Raw genomic sequence first — 10022 nt, forward strand, 5'->3', positions numbered from 1 at the left:
CAGTTTGTTAAATGGATAATGAAATGCATTCAGAGTGTCTCTTATTCCATTCTCATTAATGGTGTCCCAACCAAACCATTTGATGCAAAAAAGGTACTTAGGCAAGGAGACCCCCTGTCCCCGTTCCTCTTTGTATTAGCTATGGAGTACCTTACCAGGAAGTTGAAGACCCTGCAACAAATCCCAGATTTCAATTACCATCCCAGGTGTGAAAAGTTGCATATAGTGCAGCTGGGGTTTGCGGATGACTTGTTGCTATTTTGCAGGGGAGATTTCAGTTCTATTCAACTACTATATGACTGCTTTAAACAGTTTTCTTCAGCTTCGGGATTGATGGTGAACAAGAACAAGAGTTCAGTGTTTTTTGGAGGGGTGGATGGCTCGGTTCAACAACAGATACTAGACTACTTGGAGTTTGAAAAGGGTGAACTACCAGTTAGGTATTTGGGTGTCCCTCTCAGCACCAAGAAGATTACCATAAACCAATGCAAGCCTCTGTTGGAGAAAATGGTGGGCAGGATAACTTCATGGACTACCAAAAACTTGTCCTACGCAGGGAGATTGCAATTGCTAAAGAGTGTCCTATTTGCCATCAAGACATTTTGGGCACAAATTTTTATTCTCCCAAAAAAAATCATTCAGTTGATAGAGACTATTTGCAGGAAATTCTTGTGGACAGGCCAGACAGAGAACTCAAAGAAGTCACCACTGGCATGGCATAAACTATGCTGGCCTCAGACTGTTGGGGGCCTCAACTTAGTTGACATTGGGATTTGGAATAAGGCTGCTATTAGTAAACATTTTTGGAACTTATGTCACAAAAAAGACAGGTTATGGATCCAATGGGTCCATGCCTATTATATCAAGCAGTGTACAGAGTGGGAGGTGCATCGACCTTCTGCTTCGTGGATAATTAGAAAGATTTTGAAGGCCCACAAGTACTTTGAAGAGGCTGGATATAATCGCCAGGAAGTGTTAGATATGAATACTTTCTCTATTAAGCAGATGTATCAAAAACTACGAGGGGATTTCATCAAAGTACCTTGGAGGAGACTGGTGTGCAACAACCTTGGACTTCCAAAATGGATATTCAATCTCAGGATTGCTTCTCATGGGAAATTATATACTAGGACAAGACTGGCTAAGTGGGGTGTGGTGGATGACAAAGAATGTGCCTTATGCAAGGATGCTGATGAGGACGTGGACCATCTCTTCTTCAAATGCCCTTATTCTAAGAATTTGTGGACTAAGCTACTGGGCTGGCAAGGAGTGCATCGACAGGCCCAAGGTTGAAATGCAGAACTAGCATGGGCGGGTAAGTTTGTGACTGGGAAAAATGCTAGAACTATGGTGTACAGAATGGTGTTGGCAAGCTGTGTCTACTTCATATGGCAGGAAAGAAATAATAGGATATTCCAGGACAGAGCTAGGCCTCATGAAGTATTGTGCAAGATGATAGTGCAGGAAATACATTCTCGGAGTGCTAGATTCCCAAAACTGGCTGGTGCGCTGAAGAACATGAATTACTACCCGTAGAAGCAATAGGTGAAATGTAGAGTTCATGTAGAAGGAAGTATGATGGGTAACTGGGATGGTCTCTGTTTGTTTGCAGGTTGGGGTATGTCCAACTGTTCTGGGGATTTAATTTGCTTGTACACATTTTCCTTGGTATATAAAGAACACTTATTTACCAAAAAAAATATATGAAGGATTATATAGTTATATAATTCTAAAATCATTTGTTTTAAACTCATTAGCACTAATACACGCTCAATATAAAAGTCTCTACGGAGATATTAATTTTCTTCATGGTTAACAAGGTTGTTATTTTTATTCTTTTTAGGTCTACGAAAATGTTGTGTCACTTGGTAAAGTGGAATAGGAAAACTGTGAGTTCTCACCTGTGCGTGAAACTTCGTGTCCCTATCATCTGTGTGAATTATTTGTGAACGAACATGATATTATGTATATTCTTTTATTATAATAGTTTAACTTCTTCGGCAAATAAATGACTGATTTTCTTTTAATTTTGCGTAATATAATAACCTTCAGTATAATGAAAATAAATAAAATATATGGTCACCAGCTCAATTCCTAATCTTGGGTTATTTTAGTCATAACAGTTTTTCCATGTGGGTAAAAACATAAAGGAAAATGCGAAGTATTAAGTGGATACGATCAAATGATATTTTTGTACCTTATAAAATAAATAATATGTAATTTCAAATAACATTATCTAACATTGAGAGATTGACGGGAAATAACGTGTGAGGCACGTTCATAAAAGCTAGTATATATATAAAAGTGATCGGTATTTATTTAACATGTAGTGATAGCTAGTGTAAAAAAAAAATCTATCATCAGGTCATTTAAAAGCTAATTACAAGTAATTATAATAGCAGGCATGGATTAGAAAACTGCAACATATAGTTAATGGCCTGTTTTATTTGTTATAGCAAGCCTGGATTAGAAAACTGCAACATATAGTTAATGGCCTGTTTTATTTGTTATAGCAAGCCTAGATTAGAAAACTGCAACATATAGTTAATGGCCTGTTTTATTTGTTATAGCAAGCCTGGATTGGTTAAAGACTTTGATTGTTAACTCAAGATTACCTCTTTTCAATTGCCATAAATACGAACACATCTGCACAATCAAAATGAGAGTAATTTGTGATTTGCACCCCTAACGCTCACTCACACCTTATTCTATCTTTTTTAATAATTTGCACCCTATTCTGCTTAATTCATTACAAAATTATAAAAAGCTAAGTTTCCCAATAATTCACAAAGAGCAAAACAGGATATTACATACATATAAGAAAACAGGAAAATGTTTTAGATTAAAATAAGAGTAGCAATATTGAATACCTGACTGGTATTCAATATTGCTACTCTTATTTTAAGCCTATACGTATTTATCTCGAATGTATAGGTTATTACAAGGAACTCCAAAGCTATTGGAACCAGTTGCAAATATGTATAAGCAGCTTGTCAGTGCTCAAGGGATGATCTTGGTGCAACATGCTGAAAATGTAGCCAAAAGATCTGGTGGTTTGTTAGAACCATGAAAGTATATACAACAATAATAACATACTCAATGTAATTTCACAAGTGGGGTCTGGGGAGGGTATAGTATATGCAGACCTTACCCCTCTATCAATGGAGGTATAGAGGTTGTTTCCAATAGACTCTCGGCTCAAAAAAAGGCAAACCAAATCAGTCCGAAAAAAAAATAGAAGTAAAGAAGCCAATGCAAAATATTAAATAAAGCATGACAAAGCAATCTGACTTTCATGTAATGACTGGTTAGCCAATAACTCTGTTTTTCACAAGGCCCTCGAAATGGCATTTGTGGTTCTCTATAACAAGATTAGCGCTGGTTGTTCAAGTGCAGAGCTCCTTGCTTCTTATTGTTTTGAACTCTGCATGAGAGCAAAAAAATTAGTTATAGTTGTTTCTGTATGAGTCTACCAGTGGAACTGATCAAGTGTGTGGAGGTCATTAATGAATTCTATCATAAAAAGAAACACATGACAGGAAATTGACATGGATGTATTCATTGAGTACATGCAACATCAATGGGAATATTACTTCAAATATATTGAACTGATTGTAGGAACTTCTCAGGCTGATCTTTTGTTACTGTTTAAAGTTGGAATTGTGTTTAAATAAAATTAAATATTTTAAATGAAAAGATGTGTCCTTTCATTCTTTGGCTACTACCAGTTCTATTTAAATTCAAATTCTTCATATTCCAATGTGAACTTTTTTCTCAATATAGAATAACTTTAGCAGAGTAACTTTCTTCTCCAATTTCAAAGAGATCAAGTTGAGAATTCTTGTTTTCCTAGATAAATTTCTTCACTATTTGCCTAGAGCAAAAATTCAAAAGCTTGTCATATCCAATGAAACTATATGTGTACAATCTCATAGTAATCTCGCAGACGAGAGGGAGCAAATATCATTTTTAGGAAAACGTTTTGCATGAGTTTCAAGCCTTCAATTCTGTGTTCATTGTTCATATTATCAAACCTTCATCTTTATGTGAAAGAGTTGGTTTTTTTTATGTGATAGAAAAACTCATGTGTTGGATGATTTTCTGTTACTTGGAGCTAAAGGATGCTCAATTACATGGAGCCAAATGATGCATTGCTTGGAGCCAAAGAATACTAAGATGTGGAAGAGAATTGAAGAGCTCATGTAGCACACTTGCAGCCCAAGTCATTTTATGCCTATAAAATGAGAGGCAATTCTTCTTTGTTTAGCATCCCAAAAGTCATACAATACATTGTAGTGAGTAGAGAGTTGAGAGAGCAATCTTCTTAGATGTAATTGGGAAATCTCCCCTTCCTTTGTTAATAATATAAAGACAACTGTTCTCTGGTGGATGTAGGATCATTTTGATCCGAACCACGTTAAATCTTGTGTTCTTTCTTTTACGTTTCCGCTAACATTATGGTTTTCTTTAAACTATATTTTTTGTGTTCTTCTTATATTATTTCCAACATTTAATGCTTCGGATGGATTAAGCTACTTACAAATCAAGCAAAAGTTCAGGATGGTTGATGATCATAACTTGATCAGATTGCTTCAATCTCTCACATGTGAGAAGTATCATATTCTAATTTGACAGCCTAGCAATACAAATATTTCGTCAACTAATCATTTTGATCACAACCACAAGGTCACTGACAAAATGAGGAGGATAAGGATCCCTTTGCTTCCATTGGTTGAAAGGAACAAGGTGGTTCAAGATGTTGACTAATCTGATATATCACCCCTAATATATCAATACTTAATCTACATTAAGCTATTGAAGTTATTACTGGCACACCCCAATCCTGATAGGGCATGACGGGCACCCGACTCTTATCAGAGTCGAGCGAACCCTCAGACATTCGCTCTATCAAAACCTGTCATTTCAAAAACTTTTAAGAACATAAAACTTTTCCAGATGGAAATCATCTAAAATACATACTCTTTTAAAGTCCATAATGACTCAACTGACATCACTTTGTCGACATCTCGACAAACATACCACAGGACACCGTCTGCAGAAGTCTCTAAGAAGTAAACTGAACATTATGAGTCGGGACAGGGCCCTGGCATACCTATAATCATACATATCTATACATGACCCAGCACAGCTCCAAAATGAGGTGGAACTTGCCAATCCCAGCTGACGTCCAAGCATCCTAGCTATACACTTAACCTGCCAAACAATCTGGGGCTGTGTGCATGAACGCAGCGTCCCCAGGCAAAAGGACGTCAGTACGGACAATGTACTGAGTATGTAAGGTGGTAACAAGTCATAATCATAATTTTCCTTAGGAGAGAAGAAATCACAATCTAACTCAACACCTGCAGCCTTCGCTGGAAGAAACATAAACGTGCACACGAAGTCTCAACACAATCATTAAGTAAATAATGCAATCCAACACACATGCCGCTTCTGACATGTTAACAGAATGGTCCATTCGGACAACCGCTTCCGGCATAATAATGATGGCCCCTTCGGGCAGCCGCTTCCGGCTTCATAATGATGGCCCCTTCGGGCAGCCGCTTCCGGCTTCATAATGATGGCCCCTTCGGGCTGCCGTTTCCGGCTTAATATCACAATCATGTCAACACAAACTCAATCCATAAGTATCAATTTCAATCATGTCATAAGTTCCTAATCCATTCACCACAATCCAGTTATTAGCCTTAGTCTTTCATAAAAGTTATCAAATTTGTATCTCACTAGACTCAGGAGGACATACTTCCAGGTTTGAGGGTGGAATTATTATGAAATTCTTACTACCTATATTCTACTCGATTTCATCTTATTGCCTTACCCAAAGAATAAATGATCATATCAATACAAAGGGATGATACTATGGAATGTAAACATCAATAGTAAATGAAATGAAGTAGTAAAATCTCGCACCCCCTTCGAAGTGGTTTTGAAAATCAAACTTTATGTTTCCTTTAGTATAAAACTCATTTCCACGAAATCGTTAATAGAATCATATACACAACTCAACTTGGCACCTTATAAGTGTTTCCGTCGGAACAGAATAGGAGTACAATATCAATAAGCCATCACAAGAAACGTTTAGACCTTACTTGTCTAAGAATGGAATCATATGGGGTACATATAGAATGAATAACAACAAGGATCATGCCAAAAGAAGAAAGGTTTGCCTTACATACCTGGAAGCTTACATTTCACTTTCCAACTTACTTCTTGCCTTGCAATCTACGTAAGATCATTCATAGTCTCGTAATCTACATATAAAACCATTTATACTATTGTTAGGCCTGTTGTTATATACTTATCCTAAGCCTCCAAATAAATCTTTTTATAATCTGCCGAAATTTCGGCAGCATCTCCTCTGTTTATATGCCTAGCCCAAAACCTCAATTCAGCAACCAACAACAACAACAATACCAACATCAATAACGTTATTTCGAACTCCAATATGTACCATAAAACAGTCCACACGTCGTTTTCCAACTTCCATAACTAACCAACTTACTACACAATTATTTAACGACTTTATCTCCGTAATTAAATCTTAAATAATACCAAAAGAGAAAGATTCATACCTATTTCTTGTTAAGACAGCAATATCCTCAATATCCACGCTAAAATCCACCGCAAAAAAACACTAGAATCACAACCATGCGTTACCCAGACTTAAACTACTACTCCGCTACTTGAAAATTGCTCACTTTTTGTTTCCCTCACTCTCTCTCTCTTCAATTTCTGGAATTTTCTAGCAAAATCTGATGAAAAAAGGGGGTTATTACCCTTTATATAGGGGTCAAATTCGGGTCGGGTTCACTGTAGCATTTTACTGTAGCAAGTTGGTTACTGTAGCAACCCGGTTACTGTAGCAGCATTTCTGCTCCGTTAACCTAACTTGTAACGTACATAATTCTCTACTTCGATGCCGTATCGACGAGCGGTTTGTTGCACTGGAAACTAGACACGCGAACTTTATTTTAGGCTTTTACTTTGCCTCACAACTCCTCTTCTACTAAAAGATATCCTTGCTCCAAGTTGGGCTAAAATTACCCCTCATATTCTCTTCCAAGTTCCAACAAATTTAATTTCCTTAATTTAATTGCCCTTCAATCCTTCCATAGCTCCCTATATGCACTTAAACCCTTATAACCCTAAGTTAAACACATATAGCTCACATACCTCCTGAACGATAACTCAAATCTCAACATACGAAACTACGGGGTGTAACAATTACAATCTTCTAACAATTCATTAAAGCCAATAATGATGAGACTATACCGCATCGGTGACGGACGAGAATTTTGGGCTCCTTATAAGGCTTGGGCAATCCTCCTTCTTCAAGCTAGCTTTTGGGTATGAGTTAGGCCCAATGCCTAATTTGACATGGTATCAGAGTCAGACCCAGGCCCAATCCATATGGGGCTCAGAGAAAAAAAGTGGGGGGTAGAATGCCTGATGTGCCGTGAATTTTAGCACATTTTATGCCTTTGTAACTAGACATGTTGCTTGATTTTAAGTGTTTTTACATTGTTTCTTATGTTATTTTTGTGTTTTATAGGGTTGATTAACTAAGGATCGGAAATGAGAAGTAATGCTGAAAAAACGGATAAATTGGAGCTAAGCGACGCTCCGTAACTCATGTTACGGACCGTAACTCATGTTACGGACCGTAACTCATGTTACGGACCGTAACAGGGTCCGTAACTCATGTTACGGTCCGTACCTTTGAACCGTAACAGGGCCTGAATTTCCAGAAAGTTTTCATTGAAACCATCAGTGTTACGGTGGAGTGTTACGGTCCGTAACTCATGTTACGGTCCGTAACATGAGCTAAATTTCCAGAGAGTTTCAATAAAACCTTCAGTGTTACGGTTTAGTGTTACGGTCCGTAACCCTTCACCGTAACATCATCCAAAATTCCAGAGAGTTGCCAAGTAATTGTCACCATTTACGCTTCATAAGGACGGACCGTAACACAGGGTACAGTCCGTCGCATGGTGGCCGTAACGTCAAAGTGGTCAAATGACGAAATGAAGGACGGACCGTAACCTGAGTTACGGTCCGTAACAATGCGGCGTAAGGGCATTTTTGTCCAGAAACTTGGCGCGATTTTTGGCTCTATAAATACATAATGTAGGGTTTTAATTCATCATTCAGATTTTATTTTAGAGGCATAAACCCTAGGTTTTTAATCTTGAAGTGGTTGGAGCATTTAAGGCAACAACTTCACTCTCATTCCATCTTGTATTAGTATTGTAAGTGTATTATGTTAATCTTTAAGCTTTTTCTGTCAAGAAACATTATGAGTAGCTAATTTCAATTCTAAGGTTGTGAATCCCATGATGGGTATTATGTGAATGGGTTTCTATTATTGATATATGCATAATGGTTGTTGTTATTTATTCTATCTTTGAGTTGTAACGTTGGGTAATGATTGCAAGCATTAGCCGAAGCCATTATATTGACTTTTCTTGGGAAAGAGAGTCAATATTGGTAAGATTGAATAACAATGACTCGAGGCGTTAACCCTCGTTTAATAGACTAACTTAGGAATAAGAATAAGTCTAAATTGGCATCATTGGTCGCTCTTCGATTGTAACTCTTTTATATTCGGAAGAATCATAAAGAGGAAATACTGCTTAACTGTTGGGAAACATTAAGTAGTCTTTAAGAGACCAAGTGCATATTCATAGAACAACCATTAGAAGTATATCACTTTGAAACCTGAAGCATAATATCTAATCAAATTGGGGAACACAACCTTAGTCTCTCTCTCTCACATTAATTACATTTTAAGTCAAAGTATTAAATTACATTATTCAACAATCAATTCAAACTATCCGGAATAGGATTAAAGCATTTAAAAACCGGTATCGCATACGATTAGTACTCTTTTCTCTCCATATTCCCTGTGGGATTCGACCCCAACCTTGTTGGGTTACTATATTTGACAACGTCCGCTTTACGCCATTAATAGGTGTAATTTGAGCGTACCAAATTTTGGCGCCGTTGCCGGGGAATACGGTTCAGAAATTACTAATTGTTGTGTACTATTCTTTAAAACCTTTTCTATTCCATCACACCTCGTTTGCTGTTTTAGTGAACCAGGTGAACATGGCTGGAAGACCCCATCGCAATCAAGGGAACCAAGGGGGGATCCAAGTGAACCATCCTGCACCAGAAGAAGAGGAGGATGAGAATGTATTTGCAGAATTCATCGACGAAGCTGATTATTCTTCTGCTGTAGTTCCCCCGAGAACAGGAAATGCTAATTTCAAAATTGATAGTTCTATCTATTAGCTATTGAAACTTGAAGGCTATTTCCGAAATTCTTCGGAGGACTGTCCACTTCGACACCTAAAGAATTTCGTGCATGTATGTTCCCAACAATCTCAAGGTGTTGTTCCTGCTGATGCACTGCGACTGCGGGTTTTCAAATATTCCTTAGCTGGCCAAGCTAGGGAATGGTATGAAAAGCTCCCGAGCAATACTATTCATACCTGGAATGAGCTGGCCAATATCTTTCTAAAAAAATGGTTCCCACCCAGCAAAAAGGCTGAGCTTCGGGATAAGATTTTTGGGTTTAAACAACTTCCAGGGGAACAACTATATGCTGCATGGGAGAGGTTCAAATATTATCTAGCTCAATCTCCGACTCATGGATTTCCAGATGCAATTCTCACAGAGAAGTTCTACAAGGGGCTAGATACAATGAATCAAGTAGCTGTCAACACTGCAGCTGGGGGATGCTTATTGGAAAAATCCTTTGTCAACATCACCCGGTTGCTCGACAAGCTTACTACCCATAATCAAGCCTGGCATTCGAGTGATAGCGAAATCCTATCATATGGTAGTCCCTCTGTGGCCGCGGTGGCCAAAGAAAATCATGAGCGAGATCATGCGTTCGCTCAATTGCAAACCACCGTGGATTTATTATCCAAAAGGCTTATGGAGAAAGAGGCCAAATGTGTAAATGCTGTCGATGAGATGCCACCTCATGCTCCAGG

The 10022-nt window shown here is 37.9% G+C and overlaps 1 non-coding gene across 1 annotated transcript; it reads right to left on the bottom strand.

The window, feature by feature from the left end:
- Nucleotides 1–9573: 9573 nt before the first annotated feature.
- LOC132616338 (small nucleolar RNA R71) lies at nt 9574–9680 on the bottom strand. Its single transcript, XR_009573126.1, has one exon. It is a non-coding gene; the product is annotated as a small nucleolar RNA R71 (small nucleolar RNA).
- Nucleotides 9681–10022: the final 342 nt, after the last annotated feature.

Source organism: Lycium barbarum, chromosome 10 (assembly GCF_019175385.1).
Source record: "Lycium barbarum isolate Lr01 chromosome 10, ASM1917538v2, whole genome shotgun sequence".
NCBI classification, from domain to species: domain Eukaryota; kingdom Viridiplantae; phylum Streptophyta; class Magnoliopsida; order Solanales; family Solanaceae; genus Lycium; species Lycium barbarum.